We start from the raw sequence: 14,832 nt of genomic DNA on the forward strand, positions 1-14,832 counted from the left end.
ATTCATTTGTTGTTGTTTTCTTTTATTTATTCTTAGTTTTTCTTATATACATTGCTTACGATTTTCAGCCATGAAAAGCAACCTGTTTATTTGATATGCATTTTGGCAATTGCTGATGTTGGATCAAGTATGTCATCCTTTGGTCCACACTGAATTCTTTTTTACTTGGCATCTGCTTCATTGACTTTTTGATAGTTTATGTCACCGTACTAATTGTTGTCTACTGGATTTAGTAAATGGATTTGACCAACACAATTTTCTGCTTTCGACTTACTATCTTGCTAATGAATCCTTTGAAGTTGGCACCCTTACTGTTTTTTCATGATGTGCAGCTATCTCTTTCTGCCCTTGCGTGATCAGGATGTGCTTTCAAAGGTCTGTCTGATGTATCATACCGACAAAGGAAGTATACATTCTGAAACATTCCATTCTTTTTAGCTCGTTTCAGCCGTGTTTGGAAATATTCCGGTGAGTCGCTGCCGCCCCCGCTGCTCTAACTCCGACGGAAACAATAAGAAAGTGATGGGTAATTTACATCTCATTTTCCCAGCTTTCTGGGTGCCTGGTGCATTTCAAGGAGAGGTCCTCTGTTTTTTGCCATGTTCATTCCTTTGGGTACCATTGTATTTACCGTTCTTTCTTGTGTTGTCCTGCACGAAGAGTTGTACATCTGAAGGTACCGTAAGTTCATACTATGAAACTTTTAGAGATAAATTTTTATTAATTAATTATGATCTTCCAGTCTTTTAATGAAATGATGGTTGATAAGGAGCAAACTCTGATGCTCGCATCATGTAGATTGTTAGGATCTGTAAGAACTTGCATATTGTTGATATTACTTATTGTGGGATTGAAATGGAGGGAGTGGAGTTAGGACAGTTGGAAGTGAAGCAAAAAAAACTTTCCGATACCTCCAGAATATTAGAATATACTAAATCTATTGAGTTTGTGTCTTGATAGCTGCTATAGTAAATCTCTGGGAATTGAAATTAAGTACTATGTTTATTGCTATGTATCAAAGCGGTACACATCTGTCACCTAATTTATGTAGTTATACTTTCTTGCTTAATTGTGTATCATAAAATGGTAAGCAGATCTTTATCCTTTAAATAATAATGGTTGTTTCTTGATCATGTGTGTGCTTATCACGTACTCGGATGCTACCTGCTTTACTGTTTCTTGGAATTTTTCCTATCGTTGTCAATACTATATTTATCTGCTGATTTTGATATTTGTTTGGCTGATACCGGTTTTTGTTTCCTCCATAGATTAATGTGATATGCATCAACCGAAAAGTGGTTCAAGCTCCAGCTCTTACTTTACAGCAATCCAGTAGTTCGAATTCAAACGATTAAGTAAGTTCAGTCGCAACGCTAAAAGATTTTATTTTCAATAAATTATTTCTTGTGTTTAATCGAATTTTGCTTCAATGAGAAATGGTTTATATGAATGACGTTGTTTAAATTTTTTTAGAGTATTTAATTAGAAATCATGTTTTTGTATACAGAACTTGTGAAATTAATAAATGAGAAAGTGTATATTTGAGTTTCCTTTCTTATACCTAAGTTATTGTTTTATGAAATTCGCAAATTCTCACTATTTCTTGCATTTGCCGTGGAGAACTTGTAACTGTATATTCTTGGCTATGAATCTATGATCTCCTGAATAAACATAAATACAATTGTTCAATTTGCTTCCTTCCTCAAAGATTGATGCTTCTCTGTTTCTGACACTTTTGTCTTTACCATTTGCAAACATCATTTATCTTCCTGGAAATATATCTTTAGACAAGGGATAAAGAATAAATGACTTGGAAGTTTAGAAGCAGAGACATTTTTCATTGGGCTTTGGAACAAGGAGATTCTGTTAAAGAAAAAAAGTACAGAGGATTGCTCTTGAAGGAATAGGTTTTTTACTGCATTTTGCCACTAGGAGATGGATTCTAGAGACGATGACATTGGTTCAGAATTGAAATATGTCCAAATTGATTGTATCAATTTTGATTTTATATATATCACTGCCTTTGGAGATGAATGAATGAATGGAATGTCATTTTATTTTTTGTATGTTTACTGCAGCAAAATGGAGGTGTTATTACACTATATGAAGATTTCGTTCTCAAATGAATGGTATTTCCCTTATTTGTTGATTCAATTGAATTTTTAAATATTATTCGTTTCATTGCTATCGAATTTAAACTTATTTTTTATTTGATTAACACTGCCAATAATTGCAGATATGGCGGATCAAGCAGCAAAGATCTCTGTTAAAAAGCATATGCACGACACTACCATTTAAACTCTCCAAAATGATCAAGATATAGGTTTTCTACATCACTTGTTATATTTTTTATTTTAATGTTTTTCTCTCATTATTTCCTCTTTTTAGCTTTTGTTTTGGTTGTTCTTTGCCTCGATGGATGTGCTGAATATAATTCCAATAAATACACATAATTATAGGTTCATAGAAACATATTTTCCCTAGCTAGCAGTCCTCTACTTGTTTCCCTTTTTTGTAGCTCTTGTTTTGGTTTTTCTTGTAGTGTAATTACTATGGGACACAATGTTGATATAATAGCGTTTTCATATGCTTTTATGTAATATTTTTGTTCTTGTGCTTTCATGGCAGATTGGTGCAATACAGGCTGTGTCCCGGAAAGCTTATTTTATAGCTGTAGAAAGTGAGATCCAATCGGATCAGTTTGTTTTTAGCTTCATCCCTAACTTCTTGTAGCATTCTTGTGTCAAATTTCTGCTACTGTTTTGCAGAAAGAAATAGTTTTTGAACCGAGGTTAGTTTCTTTATTTATCCGAAAGAAAATTCGGTTTTTATCTATATTTGGTCTAATCTCATTTAACATATGCCACCAGAAGGCAAGTTTACTTTAAGCACAACATGCAAACTGTTCAAAGGTTGGAGTTAAAATATGGTTATTGTAGTGAAATCCCTTCATAAGGGTATGTTTCAATATTGTCCGTTTTTCGTTATCGTTGTTGTCGTCGTATGGTATAACAAAGCATAATGTCATTTTCACCAAACTTGGAAGCCCACTAATTCAGATTCAGATTCAGATTCATCACGTCCCCACGTGAACTTGTGTCTATCTCCATTTTATAACAATTAAGGTGGCATGTTGTTGGTTTTTCTTTACAAGTTGCGTCAAACAAAAAGGCTGGAGCATACTGTAATGGATACAAATGTTGCTCCACTGTAGTTTCTCCACTTCACCGTTCTCACGAGTGATTAATATTTAATAGCTAGATGCATTTAATTAAGCATAATAAACAAGGACATTGTATAATTTCCAAGTTACCAATTAATAATTTTAGCCAATACATGTTTTTGTAAACTATCTACGATTGTTGTTTATTTAGTTCGAAAGAAAGCATGACAGAAAACTATCCTTAATGTATAAAAAATTGGAGAAATTATGCATGAGCATACTGCTGCAAAAGTGAGTTTTTTGCATCTTTACATGTGGAAATTTTACAGAACTCAAAAAGCCACATTTAGCACAAGCTGATTTGATACTTGATATATATATATATATATATTTCACAAAATAGGGAATCGAAAACTACCAAGTGGATGCATATACCTGCAGATTGTGCATATTGATAATCCTCACCGAGCAAAAAAAGAAACAAAGATGCTACTTGTTCAATTTTACAACACTCATTTTCTTGTTTCCATACTTATCTTCTGCTTCCCTTTTCTTCTCATCGTGTTTCTTCCTCTCCTACTGTATTTGAGGTCCATTACTCATTATTTGAGGTCCTCTTGATTTGGAATTTATGCTTTTTATTCGAGAAGTGCTAATGGGTGTAATGAATTGAAATATTAAGTTTTGACTTTTGCTTCCTTTTACATCGGGATTTTCATGCGTTTTAAATTCTAAATAGCTTTAATACTTGAAAATAGATCGTATAGTTTGGCTTAAACTTCATGTAAATTTGGTTTCAATATCTTGTGTGCAACTGGTTTTTCCCCCATGTTTAGTTTATTTTCCCGCTTTGCATACTCAAAGATGGCAGATTGAGTTACAATTTGTTGGATCTGGTTCATCCACTGTTTCTTGTTAAAAATCTTGTATTGTTATGTATCACGTTTAATCTTATAAACTAAAAAGTTGGAGTTGGTAAATTATATTCTGACATGAATGATTTGAAAAGTTACATGTGAAATTTTTATGGATTGTGTTTAGATTTAATGTGGGACTTTGTGTCCGAATTTGGGTGCAGATGTTCCAGAACCTATTGCAAAGAAAAGCTCGAAAGGATTCCTTGATAGAGGTGTGTACATGGTCATGATTGATTTATTGAAGGAGCAAGTGAATTTTTGTAGATGAAAATGGGAATGACTCGTATTTGAAATATTTTGCAGATATTGCTCTTGCGAAATTCGAAGGTGACTAGAAGTTGTCGTACATCAAGGCTTGGGAGGAAAATTAAAAAAGCAAAGTGGAGAACAAGTAAGGCTCTGATTTCTCCGGATATCACTTCTAAATTACTTGTGAACAATTGTAAGAACTCGTGTTTTAGATATGAAATGTGGGGATGAATGGATTCCTATGGGGTGAATTATTGACTTTGAGAGATTTATGTAAATATTTTTTGTATGAATTTACTTGGAACTGTTTGAGATTGTGATAACAAGGTAGCAGAAATATAGCTTCATGGGAGAACACCAAGAAGGCATCTTTGACGCCCAATTAAGAAAAATTGAGGTAAAAACATTCAACTTCGATTTGCTTGTTTGCATCTTCAAATTCACGAGTGTTCTAATGTAAATATTTTGGCTATAAAGCTTTTCATGATCATCACTTTTGGTTTACATGAAATCCTGAACAATGTTTGAAAGTTATAAATATCAAATGTTGAGTCAGGCTTGTAATCTACAGGAAAAACTAGAGAAGAAGGAATATTATGCAGAAAGTGTGAAAAACAAGGTGGCACTAATACACAAGCAGGCAAAAGAGAAGACACGGTTGAAGCTACACATAAAGATGAGATATTCAAGGCAACGAAGGCAGCTAATACATGCATACCGTGAAACCAAGCAGATTCCTAAGAAATCTTTTCGATGTTTTTAAGGTGAAGTGTCTTGTGTTTAGCAAAGAATGACCTTCGAAGTTTCAGGATTCTCTTGTAAAGTTTGTTGCTTTGATACGATGTTTTGTAATACTGGAAAATTGTATATTAAATTTTATTTTAAAAATTTTAAATTTTGATTGATTTATAATATTAAAAATTTGTATATTAATTTTTTTTTTATTTTTGTTTAAGAAACGACAACGGATTTAACCTGTTGCAAAATTGTTGTCGTAAGTCTCAAAAGACAACAGATTTAAACTGTTGTCATACATCTACATATGAAATCGGTTTTAAAATGTGGTTGAATAACGTCAACATACGACAATGGATATAAACTGTTGCAAATCTATTGTCGTATGCCAACATAGACAACGGTTTATAACTGTAGTAAAAGGCAACTTAAGACAACAGTTATAAACCGTGGTCAAATAGTGTGTACGACAACATATATTTACTGTTGCATATCCGTTGTCATATGTTGGAATTCACAACGGATATAATCCGTTGTTTTATGTTATATTTTCGACAACACCGAAAAGTACAATGGTTTTTTGACCCCTACAACAACGGATTATATCCATATAATCCGTTGTCGTTTCCCTTTTTTCTTGTAGTGATGGTTCTAAACAAATAACAATACAGGTGGATAAACTTTATGATATGTGATGAAACTTAAAATTTGTAATTATTTATATATTAAAAGTTGTGTTTTAAAATTAAAGTTTTATTATAATTATGATATTATATTATTTTAGTGTTATGTGTTTATATTTAAAATGTTTTACTAAAAATGTTGTATTTCACAGTTTGCGCAGGTTTGGTAAAAATAAAATAACTCAAGCTACAGAGGTCATATTGGAGTAATCTCAAATCGTTATAATCACAAAAGAGGCATCTTCAACTTTGTAGAAGACAAGAAATTCCAAAAACCTCATTAAGATTATCAAAATTATCTAACATCAAAATAGAGACAAATTTACTTTTACTATGACTAGCTTAGAGTAAAATATCATAAAGAATTCACCTTTTTTCCAAAAAAGGTAAATCATATGTTCAGACACATTTGCACAAAATTTTCTATGTGTTCTATGTTGAGTGCAAAGGCTGAATTGGTGATTTAAGGCATCAAACATGCCAAATAATGTTGCGCCATGGTATTGACAATCAAGGACACAAGCAACCACCAACTTTACTATTTCACATTTAATGAGTCTTGGACTCTTGCTCTCATTTGGCCTATAAATAGATGTGTTGATAATCTTTGAAGTGTGCAAAAGTGTAGAGAAATTTCTCACTTGTAAAATAAATGTTGTGTGTAAGAATTAGAGTTTGAGTTTGCATATTTCTCCAAGTTTAAGTATGAAATTTCTTTTATCCTTACTCTTGAATCTTATGTTCATGGCAAGCTAAATATTTTTATGTCAAAGTGAAAAGGTTTTATTGTTGATCATGTAAGATTGTTTATATTTTGTATATTCTTCCCTTTTCTATTTTTATTTTGTTTTACTAATTGATCTTTATTTATATGTATAATTTGGATGATTTATTGTTATCTATTTACATCAAATACTTGGTACCTTAAATGTGGTTATCTTGATTTGGTGTCTAATATGATACAATAAATACTACAATAATTATATACTATAAATATATCTATCAATTTATAATAAAGTCATATATATTATTTAGACAATAGCATGGCTCTGTTGGTTGTTCTAAATAATATATTGTGATTTGAACAAACATTTACTTTTTCGCAACTAACATTTACTTTCTCGCATCTAACATAAAAAAGTCATATATTTTATTTAGACGATAGTGTGGCTCTGACGGTTGATCTAAATGAAATATTGTGATTTGATCTAACATTTTCTTTTATGTCAATTTATATTTATGCATTTATATATATATATATATATATATATATATATTATGGGTACCATGTATTAAATATCGGTTAATCTGATATTAGTATAGTGGGAACTATATTATATGATATATTTGTTTAAATATTTAATTGTTTTTTTATGTTTATTCTTATATTAGTTTCTTTTATTTATTTTTTTTATGCAATCTTAAATAAATCAACAATGAACCTTTGAAGCCTTGAAAATTTTATAATTTGTGTATTTGAAGTTTTATATTTCCATCTATAATATATCATTTCTAAAATTAAACTTAAAACATCCTCTCCGTGGATCGAACTCGTACTCACGAGTATATTACTTGCAGACAACCTACACTTGGGTGAATTACAATTTAAGTTGTAGAAAGTTTTTGGCGCCGTTGCCGGGGAGGTATAAATTAAGTTTAATTTTTGTTAGTTATGTCTTTTATGTAAATAGTATGTTGTTTTTAATTGTATGATTGTTTGAAGTCGTAAACAAAGTGGTAGACTTATTCGAGTATCTAAAAATATTTTAAACATGGAGGATAATTCTAATAATCAAGATGATAATAATAATAATCAAGAACATGAACAACCAAGAACACTTGGGCACCATATGAATCCAATAAGAACTAGTACACCATCTTCTTTAGTTTTTCCTCCTGATGCGTCTAATTTCAATTTTAAGCCACAAATCATTCAACTTTTATCAAATTTTCATGGATCAGATTCTGAAAATCCATATTTGCATTTAAGAGAATTTGAGGAGGTTTGCAACACTTATAATGATCAAAATTGTAGCATGGATATTGTTCGATTAAAGCTTTTCCCTTTATCTTTAAAAGATAAAGCTAAAACATGGTTGCAAAATTTGAGATCAAGTTCAATAAGATCATGGGAAGAAATGCAACAACAATTTCTTAAAAAGTTTTTTTCCTTCCCATAGAACAAAATCTTTTAAAAGACAAATTACAACTTTTTCTCAAAAACAAGGGGAAACATTTTATTAATGTTGGGATAGATATAAAGAGTTACTTAATACATGCCCACATCATGGTTTTGAAATATGAAGGATAGTTTCTCCTTTTTATGAAGGTTTAATACCTAAAGATAGGCAAATAATAGAATTCATGTGTAATGGAACTTTTGAAGATAAAAACCCAAATGAAGCTATGAAATATTTGGAGTCATTAGCAGAAAATTTTCAAAATTGGGATAATATAGGCTCAATTGAACCACCAAGTAAAACCAATAATTCAATAAATGGGGTTGGTATTTATCATCTTAAAGATGATGTAGATATTCAAGCTACACTTGCATCTTTAGCAAGAAAAATCGAGTCATTAGAAATGAAAAGGAGTGATCAATTAAAAAGTGTTCAAGAAATTTTTTGACATATATGTGACACACATGATCATCTTGCAAACAATTGTCCAACTTTGCCTTCATTTAAAGAATGTCTCCATGAACAAGCCAATTATGTTAACAATTTTAAAAAACCAACATTAGATCCTTTTTCACAAACATATAATCCTCGTTGGAGAAATCATCCTAATTTTAGTTGGAGGAACGATAATATAATGCACAACCTTCACAACAACCTTTTCAAAATAACCAAAATCATCAAGGTTATGCTCCTTATATTCCACCTCCAAGAAAACATTTTGAAGATAAAATTCATGCATACATTTAAAAGCAAGAGTCTATCAATATTCAAAACATTCAATCTATGAATGATTTAAAAGAAACTCTTGCAAAATTTGCATTGCACTTAATATTCATGAAAAAGGAAAATTTCCATCTCAACCACAACCTAATCCTAAAAATCAAAATCAAGATAAATTTGATCAAGTAAATCTGTTATTACTCTTAGAAGTGGAAAAATATTTAATTTTCCATATAGTGATGAAAACAAAGATCAATTAAACTCAAAGAGTAAGGATTCAAATCCTGATACTTTTGAGAAAGATGATGCTTTGAGTCCTAAAAATTAGAAAATTGATGATAAATTATCTGAAATAATGAGCGAGTCATATAAACATCTTCCTTTTCCACATGCATTAGTAAATAACAAAAAACAAAAAAAATTATTTTGATATTTATGAAGTTTTTAAACAAGTAAAAATAAATATTCCATTATTAGATGCTATTAAACAAGTACCTTCTTATGCAAAATTTTTAAAAGATTTATGTACTGTGAAAATACAATTGCATGTAAAGAAGAAAGCATTATTAACGGAGCAACTAAGTTCTATTATTAAAAATAATTCTACCTTGAAATATAAAGATCCTGGTTATCCAACAATTTTATGTATTATTGGAAAAAAAATAAAATTAAAAAAGCTTTGTTAGATTTGGGAGTAAGTGTGAATTTACTTCCTTATTTAGTTTATGAAAAACTTAAGTTGGGAGATTTAAAACCTACATCTGTTACTCTTTTACTAGCCGATATGTCAATCAAAATACCTAGAGGTATTGTAGAAGATGTGTTTGTTCAAGTCGATAAATTCATATATCATGTGGAATTTATTGTCTTGGATACACAACCAATAGAAGTGCATAATGAAATTCCAGTAATATTAGGACGTATATATCTAGCAACTTCAAATGCTTTAATTAATTGTCAAAATGGAATAATGAAATTTTCTTTTGGAAATATGATTTTAGAACTTAATGTGTTCAATTTATGTAAACAACCAAGTATTAATCAAGATGAAGATGATAATGCAATAGAAACAATCTTTGAAGAAAATATACACCAAGAAAACTTAAATCAAAAATCTGAAGTTTTTTTAGTGGAAAGTGTTTTTAAATCAAAGTTATTTGAAGAAATTAATGAACTTGAAGAAGTAAAAGAAGATGATCATTCAAAACTTGAATTAAAACCTTTACCAATAGAACTAAAATATGCTTTTCTTGGTGAAAATCAAACATATCCTATTGTAATATCTTCTAACCTCTTACCAAAACAAGAAGAAAATTTAATAATATTACTTAAAAAACAAAAAAATGCAATTGGATGGACTTTGCAAGATATAAAAGGTATAAATCCTTTAATCTGCACACATAGAATTCACTTGGAAGAAAATGCTAAAACATATCAACAACCACAAAGAAGATTAAATCCACACATGAAATAAGTTTTTAAAAATGAATTCTTAAAACTATTAGATACCGGAATTATTTATCCAATCTCGGATAAAAAATGGGTAAGTCCAACACAAGTAGTACCAAAAAATCAGGCGTCATTGTTATAAAAAATGAAAATGGGGAATTATTACAAGCTAGGTTTCCATCTAGTTGGCGTATGTGCATTGATTATAGAAAATTAAATGATGCAACTAGAAAAGATCACTTTTCGTTACCATTTTTAGATCAAATTTTAGATAAAGTGGCAGGTAATTCTTATTATTGTTTTCTTGATGGGTATTCGGGATATTATCAAATACCAATATCATTAGAAGATAAAAAAAAAAACTACTTTCACTTGTCCGTTCAGAACTTTTGCTTTTAAAAGAATGTCATTTGGTTTATGTAATGCTCCAGCTACATTTCAAAGATGCATGCTAAGTATTTTTAGTGACATGATTGAAGAATTTGTGAAAGTTTTTATGGATGATATAACTGTTTTTGGAAACTCATTTGAAAACTGTCTTAAAAATTTGGAAGAAGTTTTAAAAAGATGTGAAGAAAAAAATCTTGTTTTAAATTGGGAAAAATGTCACTACATGGTTAAATCCGGAATTGTGTTAGGGCATGTCATATCTGAAAAAGGAATTGAAGTTGATAAAGCTAAGGTTGATGTTATTGCTAATTTACCATCACCAAACACGATCAAAGAAATTTGATTATTTTTGGGTCATGCAGGATTTTATAGAAGATTTATAAATTTTTTTAGCATAATATAGAAACCAATTTCAAATATTTTAGCAAAATATGCACAATTTGAATGGACTCAAGAATGTGAAACTACTTTTAAAAAGATAATTAATCTTTTAACTATATCACCTATTTTACAACCTCCTGATTGGTCTTTACCATTTGAATTAATGTGTGATGCAAGTGATTATGCTATAGAAGCCGTGTTAGGACAAAAAAAAGAAGGTAAACCTTATGTGATCTACTATGCAAGTAGAACCTTAAATAGTGCCCAAATCAATTATTCAACAACTGAAAAAGAATTACTTTCAGTAGTGTTTGCATTTGATAAATTTCGATCCTATTTAATTGGTTCTACCACTATTGTTTTTACTGATCATTCTGTCATAAAATATTTATCAAATAAACAAGATGCTAAGTCAAGATTAATAAGATTGATTTTGTTGTACAAGAATTTGATCTTGTAATAAAATATAGAAAAGGAAAAGAAAATGTAGTAGCCGATCATTTATGAAGAATAATTTCTGAATCATCTCAAAACGAAATACCAATAAATGAAAATTTTCCGGATGATCAACTATTTTATGCTACTACTATGCCTTGGTTTGCTAATATTGTAAATTTTCTTGTGACAAATAAAATGCCTTCTCATTGGAGTTCACAAGATAAAAATAAGTTCTTGGAAGAGGTAAAAAAATTTTATTGGGATGATCCTTATTTGTTCAAGTATTGTCTTCATGATCAAATTTTTCGACGATGCATACCCGACAATGAGGTAAGTAATGTCATTAAATTTTGTCATTTTGAGGCATGTGGAGGTCATTTTTCGTCAAAGAAAACAGCTGCAAAAATCTTTTAATGTGGATTTTATTGACATTCTTTATTCAAAGATACGCATTCATTTTGCAAATCTTTTGAAAATTGTCAGAAAATTGGTTCAATTTCAAAACAAAACATGATGCCTTTAAATCCAATCATGATTATTGAAATATTTGACAGTTGGGGAATAGATTTTATGGGTCCATTTCCATTATCTTTTGGATTCACTTATACTTTAGTGGTTGTCGATTATGTTTCAAAATAGATTGAAGCAATTTCATGTAGAACTAATGATCATAAAGTTGTGATAAAATTTTTGAAAGAAAATATTTTTAGTCGATTTGGAATACCTAGAGCTATAATCAGTGATGGGGGAAGTCATTTTATTAATAAATCATTTTCTTCGTTGTTAAGAAAATATGGTATTACACATAAAGTTTCTACTCCATATCACCTTCAAACGAATGGTCAGGTTAAACTTGCAAATAAAGAAATAAAACAAATTTTGGAAAAAACAGTCAATCCAAATCAAAAAGATTGGTCTTTAAGATTAAGTGATGCATTATGGACATATAGAACTGCATTTAAAACATCATTGAGGATGTCACCATATAGATTAGTTTTTGGAAAGCATTTTCATCTACCTGTTGAAATTGAACATAAAGCTTATTGGGCAATTAAATCATTTAATACTAATTTAGATGATGCATCTAAATTAAAAAAATTGCAATTAAATGAACTAGAAGAATTAAGAAATGATGCATATGAAAATGCAAAGATTTATAAAGATAAAACAAAAGCCTTTCATGATAAAAATATTATGAGGAAATCTTTTGAAATCGGACAAAAAGTTTTACTTTATAATTCTCGCTTGCATTTGTTACCAGGAAAACTTAGATCACGATAGTCTGGACCATTTATTGTTAAATTTGTCTATCCTCATGGTGCTGTTGATGTTGAAAATCCTAAAAATAATAATGTGTTTAAAGTTAATGGACTAAGACTTATACCATTTTTAGAAAATGAAATTCTTAATGATGAGTTTATGCCTTTATATGATCTAAATTAATTGTTACTTATATTTTCATTTTATTTTTGCAAAATTGAGTTCACTTCCCGGTTAAGTGGCTGATAACGGTACTCCGTGACTTATTTTAGTCGATTTTATTTCAATTTCCCAAAATAATTGAAAAATATTTTTTCTTTATTTTCAAAATGGATGAAGCTATCAAAGAACATGGTAAATATTTTCCATCTATTTCTAAAAAATTTCTAAGAATGATTTATGAAGGCAGATGTGAAAGATTGAGAATGCTTATGCAAAAAGGAATTCTGGAGGACATTCGTCTTATAATTGAAGCCAAGGTTCGATTAGGTGGTGAAGTTCCAAAATTCTTACTTGTTCGAAATATTTCTGGACTAAGAAAAAGCACCTATGCAAAGATAAGGAGGGCCAAGAGGTTAGATGTTTGTCATAAATGTACCCGATGGACTTGTGATAGACGATGCAGATCTTTGTGATATGTTTCCACAAATAGAGAAGCTAAAATTGATTTCATTAAGAATGAGTTGAGTAAAGAGTCATTAGATGATATCTCATTGACTCTTGAGACGCATTCTAGTGGAGATGTGCAAAGTCAACTTCTCCATTTATGGAAACTATTCCAAGCGCATGGTAATGGTCTTGGGAATCTGACTAAAAAAGACCCTATTTTCCAATTTATAAGAAAATTGGATGGTAAGCCAACTCTCGACTCATAAATACTGAATCCGTTTGTGGACGTAAACCAGAGGAACACCGTGAGCCACAATCACATCACTATTTATACGCATGCATGTTATTATTATATATTATTATTTTTACTATTTTCATCATTCTGTTCACAGCTGTATTCCTATTTCTGTTATATTTCTTGTTTCACTTATAAAATCACTCAACTCTCTCTATATTTTTGAAAAAAAAAACATGGCAGGATCTTCTTCAAAAATTTGAAAATATTTGTGTCTTTTTTGGTTCTAATACTAGAAAGAATGAAATATTTGTTGATGCAACAATTAATCTTGGAGAAAATTTAGAAGAGAGAAAAATTCACTTGGTATACGGAGGAGGCAATATTGGGTTAATGAGATCTATTTCAACAGCAGCTCATCTTGGAGGTAGTCAAGTTTTGGATATTATTCCTATAGCTTTAGCTAAAGGAAATATTAAAGGTGTTACGGTTGGGAAAGAGTTGAAATTTTCATCAATGTACGAGAGGATAACTAAAATGATAGAAAATTCTGATGCTTTAATTGCCTTACCTGGTGGCTTTGGTACTTTAGAAGAAATTTTTCATGTTGTTTCTTGGACACAACCTAATATCCATAACAAACATGTTGGCTTGTTGAATATCAATAACTATTATGATGGTTTGTTGACTTTTCTTGATGTAGCTGTGGAACAAAATTTCATTTCAGAAAATTCACGAAGGATGCTCATCTTTGCTTCGAATGAAGACGAATTAATTGATGATATCCAAGCTTTTGTTTATCAATCTGATTTGGCTATAACAAAGATCAATTGGTCTCAACCAACCAGTAAGAAAAAGAAACTGGATCATTGATTCAACATGTCACGAAATTGTTTGTGTTTCTTCCTCATCTTCAATAAATTCCAGATGATATCTCTTTCATCATGTACTCTTTATTTTTTTTAAAAAAATTAAAAACAATGTCATATTCGGGTTTGGGGGAGGGTTTATCTTCAAAAAAAATTAAAATTTTAAAATAAAAAAATATTTCTATAATAATATTTATTTTTTCTTTTTCAATGGCAGAGTAAGGATTCAAAAACTCCTGACACGCATTAGTTTTTATATATCATATTATCACAATAGATTAGATTTTAATATTCCGTATATATTTAAATTGTAAACTACTAAGAAAATGAAGTTTTTTTGTATAGATGTTTATTTATTCTTCTTTTTATCAATTTAATAGAAAATATATAATTGATGGGATATAAGTTATAAATAATATATATTTGTGTGTTTTCAAATAACATATTTTCTAAAACTTTTATGAGTATATAGTTAAAATGATATTGATTGAATGAATAATAACATGTATAATTGAAGGAATTAATTTATAAAAGTGCAAAATATACTCACATAA

General features: G+C 29.7%; 1 long non-coding RNA gene and 1 other non-coding gene across 3 annotated transcripts; one reads left to right on the plus strand and one right to left on the minus strand.

Moving 5' to 3' along the window:
• The first annotated feature begins 358 nt into the window (after window positions 1-358).
• LOC140893375 (uncharacterized) lies at window positions 359-5,082 on the plus strand. 2 transcript variants are annotated; one of them, XR_012153124.1, is made up of 9 exons: window positions 359-676; window positions 1,269-1,355; window positions 2,079-2,129; window positions 2,237-2,323; window positions 2,629-2,791; window positions 4,242-4,292; window positions 4,384-4,471; window positions 4,657-4,726; window positions 4,901-5,082. It is a non-coding gene; the product is annotated as an uncharacterized lncRNA (long non-coding RNA). The 2 variants fall into 2 exon arrangements; XR_012153123.1 differs by having other exon boundaries at window positions 4,384-4,726.
• Window positions 5,083-7,932: 2,850 nt separating this feature from the next.
• On the minus strand, window positions 7,933-8,041 carry LOC140894094 (small nucleolar RNA R71). Its single transcript, XR_012153645.1, has one exon. It is a non-coding gene; the product is annotated as a small nucleolar RNA R71 (small nucleolar RNA).
• Window positions 8,042-14,832: the final 6,791 nt, after the last annotated feature.

This window comes from Henckelia pumila, chromosome 3 (genome assembly GCF_033568475.1).
Source record: "Henckelia pumila isolate YLH828 chromosome 3, ASM3356847v2, whole genome shotgun sequence".
NCBI classification, from domain to species: domain Eukaryota; kingdom Viridiplantae; phylum Streptophyta; class Magnoliopsida; order Lamiales; family Gesneriaceae; genus Henckelia; species Henckelia pumila.